At 47.1% G+C, this 14,789-nt stretch overlaps 1 protein-coding gene across 1 annotated transcript in view; it reads right to left on the reverse strand.

Moving 5' to 3' along the window:
- MRTFB (myocardin related transcription factor B) overlaps positions 1 to 13,917 on the reverse strand; it is a 254,690-nt gene extending 240,773 nt beyond the window's left edge. The window contains exon 1 of the mRNA XM_032836271.1: positions 13,775 to 13,917. The gene's annotated coding sequence lies outside the window, so the exon portion shown is untranslated. The remainder of the gene's footprint in view (positions 1 to 13,774) is intronic.
- Positions 13,918 to 14,789: the final 872 nt, after the last annotated feature.

The following is a 14,789-nucleotide window of genomic DNA, read 5'->3' on the forward strand; positions in this document are numbered from 1 at the left end:
CAGGAGGGTGCTGGAAGGAAAGGGAATTTTCTTCTCCATTGCCACATCCTCCTTTCTGAGGGACAGCTGTGTCCTAACGGGTCGCTTTGCATCTGACGTTTAACCAATCAAGGGGTCAAGACATTTGGTCTTTGTCCCTCCTTTGGAGGTAACAGAGACATCCAAAATCTCGGTCTTCAAGATCAACCCAAAATCGAACACCAAAAAAAAACTCCCCCACATCCCTCAGGAAAAACCTCCATAAAACCAAATCTCCAGACCTGCCTGGGTCTCGACCCCACCCCAGCCCAGCAAACAAAAGCGGCTCACCTTGGAACTACAGAATCCCTTCTAGAACCAGAAGGAAAGGAAAAGGGATTTACGGGTCGCCTCAGAGCTGTAGGCTCTGGCTTGTCCCCAGGATGAGTTCATTATTTATTCTTAGAGACTGGACTCAAATTAAACAAACAGTGCCTATAAATAGAGCGGGATACACTCAGCTCAGTGTCACTGAAAGGTCCTTTTCACAGGGACAGATGCGCTAAATGGAGGTCTCTCGGGTTACCCTGCTGTTACTACGTGATGAAGGGTTGTCCTTTTTCAAGTGTGGTCCAGGAGGTGGCAGCGGGTGGGGGCAGGGAAGCAGGTGAACTGGACATTGGGATTTGGCCCGATTCTGACTCTTTTTTTTTTTTTTTAACTAAATTCTCACGTTATAACTGAGAGGGAGCCGTTGAGGAAGGACATCACTCTGCAAATACCCTTGGTTGGGCCATTTGGCAGTTCCCTCTGGAAATGGGTCCTGGTTTCGGCCGTATTTGATAGACTGTTCTGGTCTTTTAGATTAGATTGCAAACTCCCTAAGGGAAGGGACCGAAAGGTAGAATTTCCTCTTGGCTGCTTCCACGGGCCCAAACATGGGGATGGCTAGGGTTTCCACAGCAGATGCTGAGCCACGAGTTAAAAGCAGTCCCCCTTCCCGTGGGGAGCAAGGCGGCCTGTGGTCCAAGCCTGCCATGACTTTGCTCTGACTCCCACTGGCTACTGGGTTTCGAGAGACTCTGTGATGACGTCGCTGTGACAGACCAGCTGGGGTGGAAAGACCTGGAATAAGTGGGAGCAAATATTGAGGGCTGCAGCAACAGAGTCCAGTCACTGGCGTGGCAAGAGCTGTCACCAAATCAGCCTTTGGCCACCTCATCCCAGGCACGGGTCGAAGCAGTGGGTAAAAGCTTCATCTTTCTAAAAACCCTACAAGGTAAGGACCATGCCTCTCTCTGGAGGCACCGAGAGACTATGACCTTGCTCGGGGGTCACAGAGCTGGTGGTTGAACTCAAGAGAAGCCTCCTGGATCACAGAGTCCCCATCTGTCAGGTTCCCCAGCCGGGAATGCCCCATCAGCACGGGGTCCAGGTCAGACCTGGGACTGTGAACCTCAGGACTCCCTCTGGGGATGCGGGGATGAAGACACACGGCATTTCCCTCCGGAGTGGCACTGGAAGGGGGGAACCTCGGGAGGTGTCACAGCCCACTGGCCCCTGGGGGCAGGGGAGGAGCCTGGCTCGGGGTGAAATCAGCCCCGAGGAAGACCAGTTCCTGAGTCCAGCTGCCCCCTTAGCTGTATCTCCCCTGGAGCTTTGCACTTTCGGGACCCAGGACGTCCCCTCTCAGTTTAAGCAGCTCGAGGTCGATTTCCTATCCCTTGCTGCCGTGACAGATTCCCAGCTGAGCCCGGCTGGCCCAGAGTATAGCAGGATTTGGCCACGCTGACAGCCCAGCCCCACCTATAAGCAAGAGTTTATCCTGCACTCCCTTCTCTCGCCCTGCTGGAATCTTCCAGAAACACGTACCAGCCTGCTCCCAGGCACTCGCACAATGGCTCCATTCTCTGTTTACTGAGATCCCAAGCACTTGCTGAAGCTCCCTCCATCGTTCCCAGCAGAACTACCTACCGCTTGGCCCGGTGGGCACCGTATGGAACGAATGCCTATGCAGTGCTTACCTTATTCTGCCTCCCAATAGCTATTTACAGGGCGTACACTCACATTCACGGAACGCACATTCTCAGCTCCCTGCAGGGCTTCAAAGCCAAGACGACCACATCAGCGTGTATCTGGGCTCTAAGTGTCAGGCATGCTGCTTAGTGCCAGCAATTAAGCCGTGGCGTTCTCCTAAAAAACCCCGCCGGGCAAGTACGAGTAAGATTCCCCCACGTCACATGTAACAGGGTGCTAAACTGGGAGGTTCTGGCAAGACGCTGAGTTTCGAACAGAAATTGCAAAGCGGAGTGACCCAATGAAGATGTTGATTTTCCCAGCAAAGACTCTACACCTAGTTTCAAATTCTAATCCCTCATTCACAAATCCCTAAGCCACAAAGACGATGTAAAAGACTCAATAGGTATTAAGGGAGGATTTTACCAATTTTTTTTCTTTTTTTCCAAATACCATGCTGTCATCTCCCGCCGGAGACACACACGCGTGCGCGCGCACACACACACACCTGCGCGCACACATGTACACACGAGGTGAGGTATTTAACGTATGCCTGCATGTCAAGTCTGGTCAGAGCAGCTTCTTGGAGACACTGTGGAGAGTCTGATGAGCCATCCTCGGAGCTGGAGATGGCGACCGGAGGAGCTGTTTCTGACTCACTTCCGAGAAGTCCAGAGGGTGGGAGGCGTGGCCAGAAAGTTTGCAAATCCAAGGCTCATTCTGGCGAAGAGTGCGTATGTTTCCCTGCAACCTCACACGGGCAAACTGGCTGCTGGATCCTCTTAGATACGGTCTCACGGGGTGGCCTACATGGGCCACGAGCCCTCATCAGACAGAGGCTGGGGGCAGATCATCAGACGCCCAAGGGAGCGAGGGGCCTGGGAACTCTCTGGCACCTGCCCATGACCCCATGTGGGACTTGAGCACCCCGAGAGGGGGCAACACGGTCTTTTCGTTCTAATTATCAAGTAGGTACTCCACCCGCCCTTCTCGGCCCTGCATTTCTCTTTTCCAACCCCTCCTGTATGTACCTCGGCGGGAGAGCATGTCTGTTTCCTTCTTCCCAAAAGCAAGCAGCCCATGATGGTGGTCCCCAGATGGAGAAAGAGGAAGAGAGGCTTAACTTTAAAGATTGAAGTATTGATTAGTATATTGGATAGGACATTCCGACTTTGGAAATGGAACTCATCCGTGACTTAGAAATCATACGACTTTTTTATAGAAATAAGGCATGAAAAGGAAGGTCATGGTGCCTGCCTGAAGTTTCCATCTTGTGCCAGGACAAGGACATACAGCCCTGAAATCTGAAGGAGATAAGAGAGGACAAAAGTGAAGTTGTCTTGATGACCTTGCTCCGTGAGTTGTCTTAGACAGAAGGCCAGACAGCGTAAGTGACCTGCGCAGAGTCACAGAGCTCATAAAAAGGCAGACCGCAGAACCTCAGAAAGTTCCAGGCACCATGCTGAGTGCTTTTCACATGTTTTCTGATTAAATCCTAGCAACCCAGTGGAAAAGATCCTCCTGTATATTATTTCTGTTTTCACAGGAGGAAACTGAGGCTGGGAGCACCCAGCACCAGGTTTCACGGCCAGCCGACATAGCCACGTTCCCAAACCAGGTCTGAGCCCAGAACCCACACCCCTCACCATCACAGGGCTCTCAGCACATGGTACCTAGAACCGCACAGTGCCCCTCCCTTTGGGGCACCAAGTCTGTAGGGAGTTACCTGCTGCTACACCCTACTCACAATGGACCCTCTATCAGCATTTTTGTTGGTTTCCAGTTGGTTTCCAAGAAGTTTATGTGATTGAGTCTAATCACACAGGACTCTGGGGTCTTGAGTTTTTTGAGAACAAAATATGGTTCTTGCTTGGGGTGGGGGCAGGACAGAAGGATATGATTTGTGGTTACAAAGGTAATGACAGGATATGGGTCTTCTCTACCTTTCGAGATGGGATCACACGGACCCCAGCCTAAGGCAGTAACCAATATCCAGTAGAAGTTGGTGACCATGATACGGATCTCTCTAGACCTGTGACCTATCCTACCATGAGCTCAAGCAAAGCTGGTGCCAAAGTTTGTCACCTACTCTTCCAATGGGGATGTCTCAGAAAAATCTATCCATAATTAGCAGTATCTCCACAGAATCTACAGCAGTAGCTTGAATGCAGGCTTGGGAGTCGAATTGCCTTATTTCTATTTATTAGCTATATATCCCCCACCAAGGCCCTTAAGCTCGCAGCTTTTAGTTTGATAAAATAATAATGGTAATATGTTCCTTTTTAGTATTTGTGAAAAGTCATTCAGGAGTTCCTAGGAGCCTGGGGCCCTGGGTGTCTTCGATGAGCATTACTCTTTCTATCACTGGACACGTAGCATGAGTGAGAAATAAACCTTTGTTGTTTGAAGCCAATGAGTTTTGGGGTTTGTCTCTTACCGCAGCTTCTCCTACCCATAACCTGACTAATAAGGTGTTTGTGGGAGGGAGGATTAGATCTAAAAAACACAATGCACAACTTCTGCTCTGTACCCAGGGGAATGTCTATAATCAAGAAGACAGACGATGGCAAGGGTTCACAAAGCCGTGGAGAAACCAGGTCCCTTCTAGACTGCTGGCAGGAATGTGAAATGGCACAGCCACTTTGGAAAACAGTTTGACAGTTTCATAAGAAGTTAAACACAAGTTCCGTTTATGACCCAGCAATTTACCGAAGTATCTGCTGGAAAGAAATGGAAAGATAGGTCCATACCCAGACTCGTAGGCTGAATGTTCATGGCAGCGTAATTCGCGATAGCTACAAAGTTGGAGCACTCCAAACATCCGTCCTCTGCCACAGAGACACACAACGTGCTGTCTGTCCATGCCACCGCACACCACTCAGCAAGAAACGGGACAAAATGCTGATACAGGCTACCATGCAGTCAAACCTCAAAAACATACTGAGTGAAAAAAAAAGCCCAATGCAAGATCATAGATTGAATAAATCAGTTTTTCTGAAATGTGCAGAAAAGACAATTTTGTAGAGACAGAAATCTGTTCCGTGGTTGCCCGGGGCTGAGAGGGAGAGTGGAGATTAACTGCAAACAGGTTTGAGGTAATATTGGGAAGTGAGGGAATGTTCCAGAACTGGATTGTGATGACTGCGCAACCCTATAAATTTTCTGAAAATCAATGAGTTGTACACTCACAACGGGTCCATCTTATGGTGTATAAATTCTATCCCAATAAAGCAGTTTAAAAAAAACCAAAACACTAAGCATGTTATCTGGCACATAGGGAGAGCTCAATAGACATTTGTTATTATTCATTATTTTAGGAGAGAAATTCTAGGACTGAGATTTTGCAATAACTAATGGGGAGGGAAGATCTAGGTCCAGTGATGAAGGGAGTTTGGGGGACGCCTGGGTGGCTCAGTCAGTTGAGCACCTGCATTTGGCTCAGGTCATGATCCCAGGAGACCTGCATCAGCCTCCCTGATCAGTGGGGAGCCTGCTTCTCCCTCTGCCTGCTGCTCCCCCGTTTGTGCTCTCTCTCTCACACACAAATAAATAAAATCTTAAAAATAAAAGAAGGGCGGTTTGGGAGTTGGGGCCTGGCATAGACCCCCATTCTTCCAACCCCCGGCTTTGTATTTCCTCTATGTTGACCATCCCCTGCAAAAGCCCAGAGGATACTTACAAGGTCCCGCACCAAGTTCCACTTAGGGACCAGGGATCAGGGGCAAGTGTCCAAGCCCCAGACCACTGCTGTCCTCTGCTGAGTTTCCAGGGAGCCCGGCCACTGCGCCTTACAAGCAGGCGTAACCTGGTCTGGCTGGAAAGTGTGTTTCACTCCCCGCTGTACCCCTGTCCTCAAAGCTATGCTGACAATGGCAATTCATATTTTCAATCCACCCTCTTCTCAGGCTCCCTTTCATCTTGATCTTACACCTCCTTCAAGAGCCAGGAGAAGAGGAGAGAATATTAGGGAAGTTAAGGTTGGGGTCAGAGAAGGCTCTTATCCTAGGATCTAAGAAACACGCCCAGCACATGCGGCTGTCTGTCACGGATGGCCATAGCATTTTTCCTGCTGGCTGGTGCAACTCCAAACAATGATTGCCAAGGCCCTAGGATTCCCCAGATAAGACAAAACTCATTCCGAGAGGCCTTGAACCCTCTGGGATAAAGTTTAAAGGGTCACATTACAGTATCAACTGCTGTAGATGAAGCCCAGGCTGTGACTAGAGTCTTAAGTCTGTTCAGGCTGTTACAGCTGAGTATCACAGACTGTGGTTTATAAACAATGGGAATTTATTGCTCATAGTTCTGGAGGCTAGAAGTCCAAGGTCAGGGTGCTGGCACATTTGGTGTCGGGGGAAGGACGCCTTCCTGGTTTATATATGCCCATCTTCTCTGGATCCTCCCGCTTCAGAAGGGGTGAGAGCTCTCTGGGGTCCCTTTACAAAGGGCACGAATTCCATTCATGAGGGTTCTGTCTTCATGATCCAAACTCCTCCCAAAGATTCCCATCTCCAGATACCCTCACGTTGGGGATTAGGGATTAGTTTTGAGGGGATCAGAACATTCATTCTACAGTAAGTAGAGACCACCTTGGCCTTCTAGTTGGCATTCAGTGGGAAGTACCGGTAGATAAGCAATCTTATCTACAATCTTTTTTTTTTTTTTTTAAAGATTTTATTTATTTGTCAGAGAGAGAGAGGGAGAGAGAGTGAGCACAGGCAGACAGAATGGCAGGCAGAGGCAGAGGGAGAAGCAGGCTCCCTGACGAGCAAGGAGCCCGATGTGGGACTCGATCCCAGGACGCTGGGATCATGACCTGAGCCGAAGGCAGCTGCTTAACCAACTGAGCCACCCAGGCGTCCCTCTTATCTACAATCTTATAAGCAATCTTATAGTAGCATCATCTGCCCAGCTGGCTTTTTGGATGCATAGCCAAGTCCCTAGGAGAGAAATGAATGTTTGATCTTTTCTATCCCAGGCCCTCTCTCCTACCTACAACATGCTCACACTGCCTCCCCCCTCCAGCTACTCCTTGGAGAAAAGAGAAAGCTTTGATGGTTTTATGATTCAAAAAAAATATTTTGAGAAATGATCAATTATGGAGGTGCTGATGGTGATATGGATAGAGAAGCAATAGGTGAATTTTTCTGCTAAAAATACCCCAAACCAAGGGCGCCCGGGTGGCTCAGTTGGTTAAGGGCCCGACTTTCCATTTCGGCTCAGGTCATGATCTCAGGGTTGTGAGACTGAGCCCTGCATCAGGCTCCACACTAAGTGGATTCCCTCTCTCCCTCTCTGTCTACTCCTCCCCTACTCACTTGTCCACTTTCTCTCTAAAAAAATCCCAAACAACAAAAAAAAACCCAAAACCCCAAAACTTATTTCCTCCATTGCCGTACTTATTACATGAAATAGAAAATCAAATACAACTGTTTATTTATATTTATATTATAATATTACAATATAATATAATATATTATAGTATAATATATTTATATTTAAAGGAATTTTATACCATGACTGAGTATGGTTTAATTCCACCAATTACAAATGCAGGGATGGTCTGATAATAGAAAATGTATGGCTTTGTCACACAGGGCACAGAAGAAAACTGCTCCAGCTAACAGAATTCAAACTTCTCTCTTCCTGCCATACTCCTGTTAAATTGGATAGAGGCAGAAGCTAAATATGAAAAATAATAAACCAAGAGATTACAAAATGGCTCATTGGTCAAATAATTGGGGGGCATTTTTACTCATTTAAGAAAAGATAAGGCAAGAATGCCTAGTTTTCCAATTCAATCCATTCTCTTTTTAAAAAAAAGATTTTATTTATTTGAGATGGAGAGTGGGGAAGGGGATGAGGGAGAGGGAAAGGATCTCAGGCAGACTCCATGCTGAGTGTAGAGCCCAACGTGAGGCTTGACCTTATGACCCTGAGATCATGACCCGAGCTGAAACCAAGAGTGGGACACTTATCCAAGTGAGCCACCCAGGTGCCCCTCCAACTCAATACGTTCTTAAATTCTAGAAGCTCCAGCCAAAATAGGGCACGCTATGAGCCTGGGCCCAACCTGTCAGTCTATATTTGACTTGCCTGATATTGAAAAAATTTGAATCTGAATTCATTTTCAACGTTGGAGATATTTAACCAAGTACTTATTTAAAATAAAAATCTTTGGTATACCTTTTTTTGTTTTTGATCTGACCATCTGTCAACATGAGGCCTATACCCCAAACAGCAGAAATTGGCTAGAATTAGGTATGAAATTCCCCCTTCAGACAAGACCTGTGTTCTCCTGTTTGCCAAAGGCCTCATCTGTCCCACTTTGCTCAGTGATGTTCCTTGCCCGGGCCCATGGGCATCTGAGTCCTCCAAACCCATGCTGTAAGATAAGAAATCAAGAAAGAGGTAGAAATATTGAAAAGTGGACAAAAGCATCATTATTACTGTCGAGTGAAGGGATAACCTACCTGTACTCTCCAAATGAATCAACTGAAAGACCATGAAAATGAATAAGAGTTCTGTGAGCTCATCAGTTATAAAATCCATAAAAATGACTACGGCAGAATAATGAGGGGTTGGGAGAGGAAAGGGAGGACCGTCACAATTCGCAATAGCAACAGATAACTCTGAATTAACTCGGCAAGAAACACACCAAGGATGTGTATGACTCAGACTATAAAATCGTACCAAAGAACCAGACAAATGACTTCAACACAAGTAAAACCTGCCACTTCGCTCATATCGTAAGGTTGTCTGTTATCGCCAAAAGAACGTAAATATGTGATTCCAATAAAAATCAAAATGTAATGTTTGTTGGAAACTTGACCAAAAGAGTCTTAAATGTTCATCTGAAAGAGTAAATGCTTAAGGCTGGCCAGTCAGCCAATAAAAATTTCAAAGAGCATAATAACAGGGAGGCATCTGTCCAAAAGATATCAAAATTTATTACAAAGCGATAATTAAACTCATATGATAGAGGAAAAAGCTACATGACAGGAACAGAATTGGAAGCCTAGAAACATACTGAAGTATAAACACAAATATGGCATAAGACAAAGATACGAATTCACATCAGCGAGTAAAGAAAATATTCTTTAGCAAATGGTGCCGGGCAACCGGCTGGCCGTTTTGAAACACGTGAGCTCGGTCGCAAACCGACATGCGTTTTCAATGGAACAGAGATTTACACATAAAAAACGGGAAACAGGGGTGCCTGGGTGGCTCAGTGGGTTAAGCCTCTGCCTTCGGCTCAGGTCATGATCTCAGAGTCCTGGGATCGAGCCCCACATCGGGCTCTCTGCTCAGCGGGGAGCCTGCTTACCCCTCTCTCTCTCTGCCTGCCTCTCTGCCTACTTGTGATCTCTGTCTGTCAAATAAATAAATAAACTCTTTAAAAAAAAACAAAAAATGGGAATGCCTGGGTGGCTCAGTTGGTTAAGCGGCTGCCTTCGGCTCAGGTCATGATCTCGGCATCCTGGGATCAAGTCCCACATTGGGCTCCTTGCTCAGCAGGGAGCCTGCTTCTCCTTCTGCCTCTGCCTGCCATTCTGTCTGCCTGTGCTCACTCTCTCTCTCTCTCTCTGACAAATAAATAAGATAAAAAAATCTTAAAAATATAAATAAAATTTAAAAACCCCCAGAAACGGGAAACAAGAATCCCAGAGGAAAATTTAGGTGGATTTTACACATTCTCAAATGAAAAAGGAGTTTTGAAAACTCCGAAAGCTTTGACAACATACACAATTTTGAAAACCTGAAAGGCCAATGCCTTGCAAATGGCAAAGAGACAAAACACAAATTTAGAAGGATATTTGCAAGGTTTATGGGACTTGCTAAAACCCTCCCCAGATATAAATTCGCACAGATAAATAAGAGAAAGAACATTTGATGGGTTAAAGGGGAACTGATACCAATAGGCAAGTCACAGAGAGAGAGTAAGAAGGAGAGAGGGAGGGAGGGGGAGACCACAGACTCAAGAACAAGAGTCCAGAAAACATGAAAAACCTGAACCTCACAGTGAATCCCAGAAACTAGGAAACCCAGCCCTTGAACTTGGCGTACTGATGGTAAAAGGGACAATCTCTATTCTTAGTGAGGGTGTGGGAGAGTAGCCTCTCTTATATTCTGCTAGTGTGAATATAAATGGATAAAACCTTTTTTGGAGAGCAATTCAGCTGCATCTATCAAAAAGTGAAAACATCTTCTTACTCTTTGATTAGGAATTCCCACTTACCACAAGTTATCCTGAGAATGTGATCACAGCTTTGCACAAAGCTTCAGATATGTTCGTTTCCTCGTGGCTGCTAATAGGGAGCAATGGGAAATGTAAGGTTGACAGTATGGACTGGGTTTAAAAAGCCTAAAGCTGGGGCGCCTGGGTGGCTCAGTGGGTTAAAGCCTCTGCCTTCGGCTCGGGTCATGATCCTGGGGTCCTGGAATCGAGCCCCACATCGGGCTCTCTGCTCAGCGGGGAGCCTGCTTCCTCCTCTCTCTCTGCCTGCCTCTCTGTCTACTTGTGATGTCTGTCTGTCAAATAAATAAATAAAATCTTAAAAAAAAAAAAAGCCCAAAGCTGACTGAGGGTATGAAAGCACTACTAGCCAGCATCCTTTCCAAGTGGCTGGTGGCTGTGAGGCACACTGGGTAAATCTTCTAGATTTTACCCACACAAGGAGATAGTCTGGACCCCTTGGATCATGGTGTAGAAAAGTGTTTCTTACACTGGAAAAATAGGGTACAATATTAGGGGGAAAAAAAACCACCTTACGAAACAGTATATATGGGAAGATTCCATTTTAAATGGAATATAATACATATTTAAAGAAAGATAGAAAAAAGTCTAGAATACTTGTCAAAATGGTAGAAATCATAACTCTGGCTAGTAAAATGAGACATTGTTTTGCCTACCCTTATTTTTCAATAACTGCACAAGATTCTAAGTGTAATTTCTTTCCCTTTCTTTCCTTCCTCCCTCCCCCCTTTCCTCCTTTTCTTTCTTTTTTTCTCCTTCCTTCTTTCCTTCCTCCCTTCCTTCCTTCCTTCTTTTGAGAGTATTGGGGAGGGGAAGAGGGAGAGAGCATCTTAAACAGGCTCCATGCCCAGCATGGAACCCAACTCAGGGCTCGATCTCACAACCCTGAGATTACAACTTAAGCCAAAATCAAGAGTCAGACACCTAACTGAGCCACCTAGGCTCAGTATAATTTCTTTAGCCCAAGTTCATTGTACTTTTTTTTTTTTTTTTTAAGGTAATGGTCAACACTGGTAGGAACCAACAAATTAAATCAGAGCAGGTCGTGCACGCATCAGAGGGGAGTGTGTTTCAAAACCAAGATGCTGCTTTCTCCAATTCTGGGTCCCGGCAGTCCAGTTAAGAAAAACAAAATAAAAAACCACACCACCTTATGTGAAGCAAAATTTAGAATGTGGCGAGAGAAACAAGATTGTTAATTAGAGGAATCATAGAAAGCTTGAATTTGGACGACAGATTGAAGAGGCCGTCAGAAGGGACCCAGGACCCAGGTCTGGAGCACCGACGGAAAGGCACACGTATAAAAAGATGTCTCCTAAACCAGCCTAAGGAGTACATTGAACAGACCAACCTGGAGAACATCTTTCCTTTTATAAAAATTCTCTCCCATTTCAGAGGTACCCTGTGGCACCACTCAGAGTCCCAAGGACTAGCCCGAAGTCCTGAACACCTAGGACATGGGGTCTGTGGCTTTTTTAAGTCAACTAGACTCTCTGGTCTGCTCAAAAGCCTCGGCTCATGTGCTATCTCATTCCTACAAGGCATTAAATGTGACATAATTAAATGTGACACACTCTTACCACTTCCGTAACCTGTGTTCACTGCCCCCCAGGACTCCATAATGGATAGCCCAGTGCTTGGAAGCTTTGGTCATTTCGGAGGCAATGAATGTTTTTGTTTTGTTTTGTTTTTTAATGTAAGTAACTCTTACTATTACAAGTACAAAACCTGGCTCTACTTCCCGGACCCCTTAAGACTGGAACGAATAGACCATAACTCTGCTCTAGGGGCCCAGTTCTACTTTCGGGCCCACGGTAGGCACTTCACGAATGCATGGTTGTAAACTAGACTTGTTTTTCCAGATAATAATGTGGGAGACCCTGGATTCCAAGAGAATCATGTGTGGAGTGAAACATTGTTCCTACAGGTCGTATTTATAGAGCAAAGAATGATCTAGAAAGGTATGAATGTATTTATAGGGGTACGTCGAAAGAAGAGTTGAAATTTGGTTCCATACTCACAGATTAAGGACACATGTGACCGTTTTATGTGAGATCAGCCACTGTGGGCATAGCTTCGAAGGAGACATAGAATCCAGGGCGTCAGAAAAAAGCACCCCCCCACACACACCTACCCACCCGCCACCCACACGCCTCCATACACTCAAATATTCCATTTCCTACACACTCAGACATGGACACACATATGCACACTTAGAGACCGTGACTGGCTGAGAGATCAGGGAACCGAGACAAAGCCCTCCTACGTTAAGGACCCTTTTGTTAAAGGTGACAGTCAAATCCCCCCAAGTCTGATGTACAACCTTGATTTTATTCACTAAAAGACAGCAGAGGGAACAGAACACAACATGGAAATATGAAAGAGACAGGTAAGCGGTCAGAAGCAGGTATTTGCAAGAAGAGTTTCCCTTCCTGCCCACGGAGCTCATTATCAAGTCCAGAAACACAGACGTCTCTCTTTTCCTCATTGAGGTCGTCGGCCTTTAAATCTGGGCCAGCCCTCCGCTCATCGCTCGTCTTTGCTGCACTCCACCTGCCCGGCTAACTTGGTTCTTGCTCACTATTTCAAGCACACGCGTGTTCACTCCCCCCTAACTTCACTCGCTTGCTGGCGTCCAAGTGTTAAGTCATTCACGTGCGCGGGATCTGTCGACACCGCCCATCCCTGCCAAGCTCTTGAGAGCAGTCACACCGTGGGCCTGACCTGACTTGTATTCGCCCAACTATGAAGGCACCCGGGGCATAAACAGCCCGTTGCAGTCCTGTGGCTGCCGGGGAGGCGGTGAGGGGCGGGGACCTCAAGAGGGTGCTTTGTCCTTTGCTAGCCAACATCTAAACCCCACTCCAGATCTGTTGCCTGCCTATGCCTTTACCTGTCCCTACTGCCTTCCTTCCGGAGGCATAAATAACCCGCCTCCCAACACACACTCTGAGAGTTGGGATCAAGGTTCAGCCTCTCAGCGTGAGATGATACCAGGTCCTGCTCCCTTCAGGTGCATGCCTTTTGCTTGTTTTTGCACCTAAATGCAGAGCAGCAGAAGGGGGTGGATGAGGAAGTGAGGGGGGTGTCCAGATAGCTTCCTGAGAAATCACAGTAAAAATGGGTTGGCCAAGTTCTCCCCTCCCCACCCCATTAAGTTCCCCCAAGAAACTGTATTTCTTCTTAAAACTCTTTGAGGAGTAATTCACATACAACCACACATACTTAAAATGTACACCTTGATGATTATTGGCCTATGCGGATGCTGTGAAAGCCTCACAGCAAGACTGTGAATGCTTCCATCAACTCTAAATGGGTTCCACGTGTCCCAGGCAGTTTTAATCTTCAGTTTGGAAGCCTTTTTTGGTTGGGGGGTGGTGGGGGGGGATTTGACCTCACCTAGAAGCCCAGGGCTCCCTGTGTGGGGTCACTGATTGTATTTAAGAAATCAATAGCACTCCACCCGCCCCCCAACCACCTCTTCCGCAAGGAACAAAAATCCCTTCCACCAACAAAAGACTTGCGACTTCCAGTCTGACTCACCCTCAGTCCCGGGGCACATACTCGGGCTCTGATAAGACGCAGTCAATCTGTCCTCCGTTTGTTTATAATGAGTCATGCTGGAAACAGGCAGCTACTTTTCTTCCCTCTCCTGTCATGGTTAGGCAAGAATCAGAGGCAGATACACCCCCATTCAAAGTGCAGTCATCCTTAAAGAGTCCGGCGACTCCCGCGGAGCGCCGTTTGGGACCTGTGACTCAATGGGGACCCCTGCTGGTGGAGGCCGGCAGCGCCCCGGCCCGGAGTGGAAAGGGCCTGCCTTCTTTCCCACACTCCAGGGCCATCTCGGAACTTTGCAACTTAGAGGAGATTTGCAAGAGGGATGGGAAGAACAGCCGAGTTTTCTGTGCATCCTGCCCAACAGCCCCCACCCCCACCCCCAATTATTAGTGACAGAGCGGGGCGTGAGTCACAGCTTTCAGCCTAGGCCCACACTAGAGCACTTAAACACGTCATTGCTTCAGTGATGAACCTTCTCCCAGCTGCAACCCGCCTCCGGGCTCCGGCTCTGGGCTTCCTCAGGCGTGAGCTGTGAAGCCTCCGGGGTTCAAAGGGCCTCCCTTTCGATTCTTTCCATCAATGCCTCCTTGGCCCCGATTGAAAAATTCCTACACCCAAGTCCTGATGGGAGCCTGGGGAATGTTTCGATGAGAGTTAATGTCACGATTGAGTCAACATAAAGTAGATTTATCTGCGGTTTCAACGTATTGAAGCGAAGTGCACTGTTTGGAGAAGAAATCCCCATAGCAACTCAGCCGCCCCAGTTACAGCAGGCTCAGGGCGACCAAAATAAAAATCCTTCCCGAGTCTCAGCGTTGGCTGGTGAGGGCTGCCCAGCGCTAGCCTTGTTTTCAGGCCACATTCGCAGGCCCATGAGTTGCATTTCATAAATCACTGCAAGGGATGCTGTAAGGAATAACGCGACCCTACAGCCAGGTCACAGATGGAGGGGTTGGAGACCACTTCCCCCACCAGTTTAAACAGGCCAGACCTCACC

Source organism: Lontra canadensis, unplaced genomic scaffold (assembly GCF_010015895.1).
Source record: "Lontra canadensis isolate GAN:19392208 unplaced genomic scaffold, GSC_riverotter_1.0 scaffold91, whole genome shotgun sequence".
Classification (NCBI taxonomy): Eukaryota; Metazoa; Chordata; class Mammalia; order Carnivora; family Mustelidae; genus Lontra; species Lontra canadensis.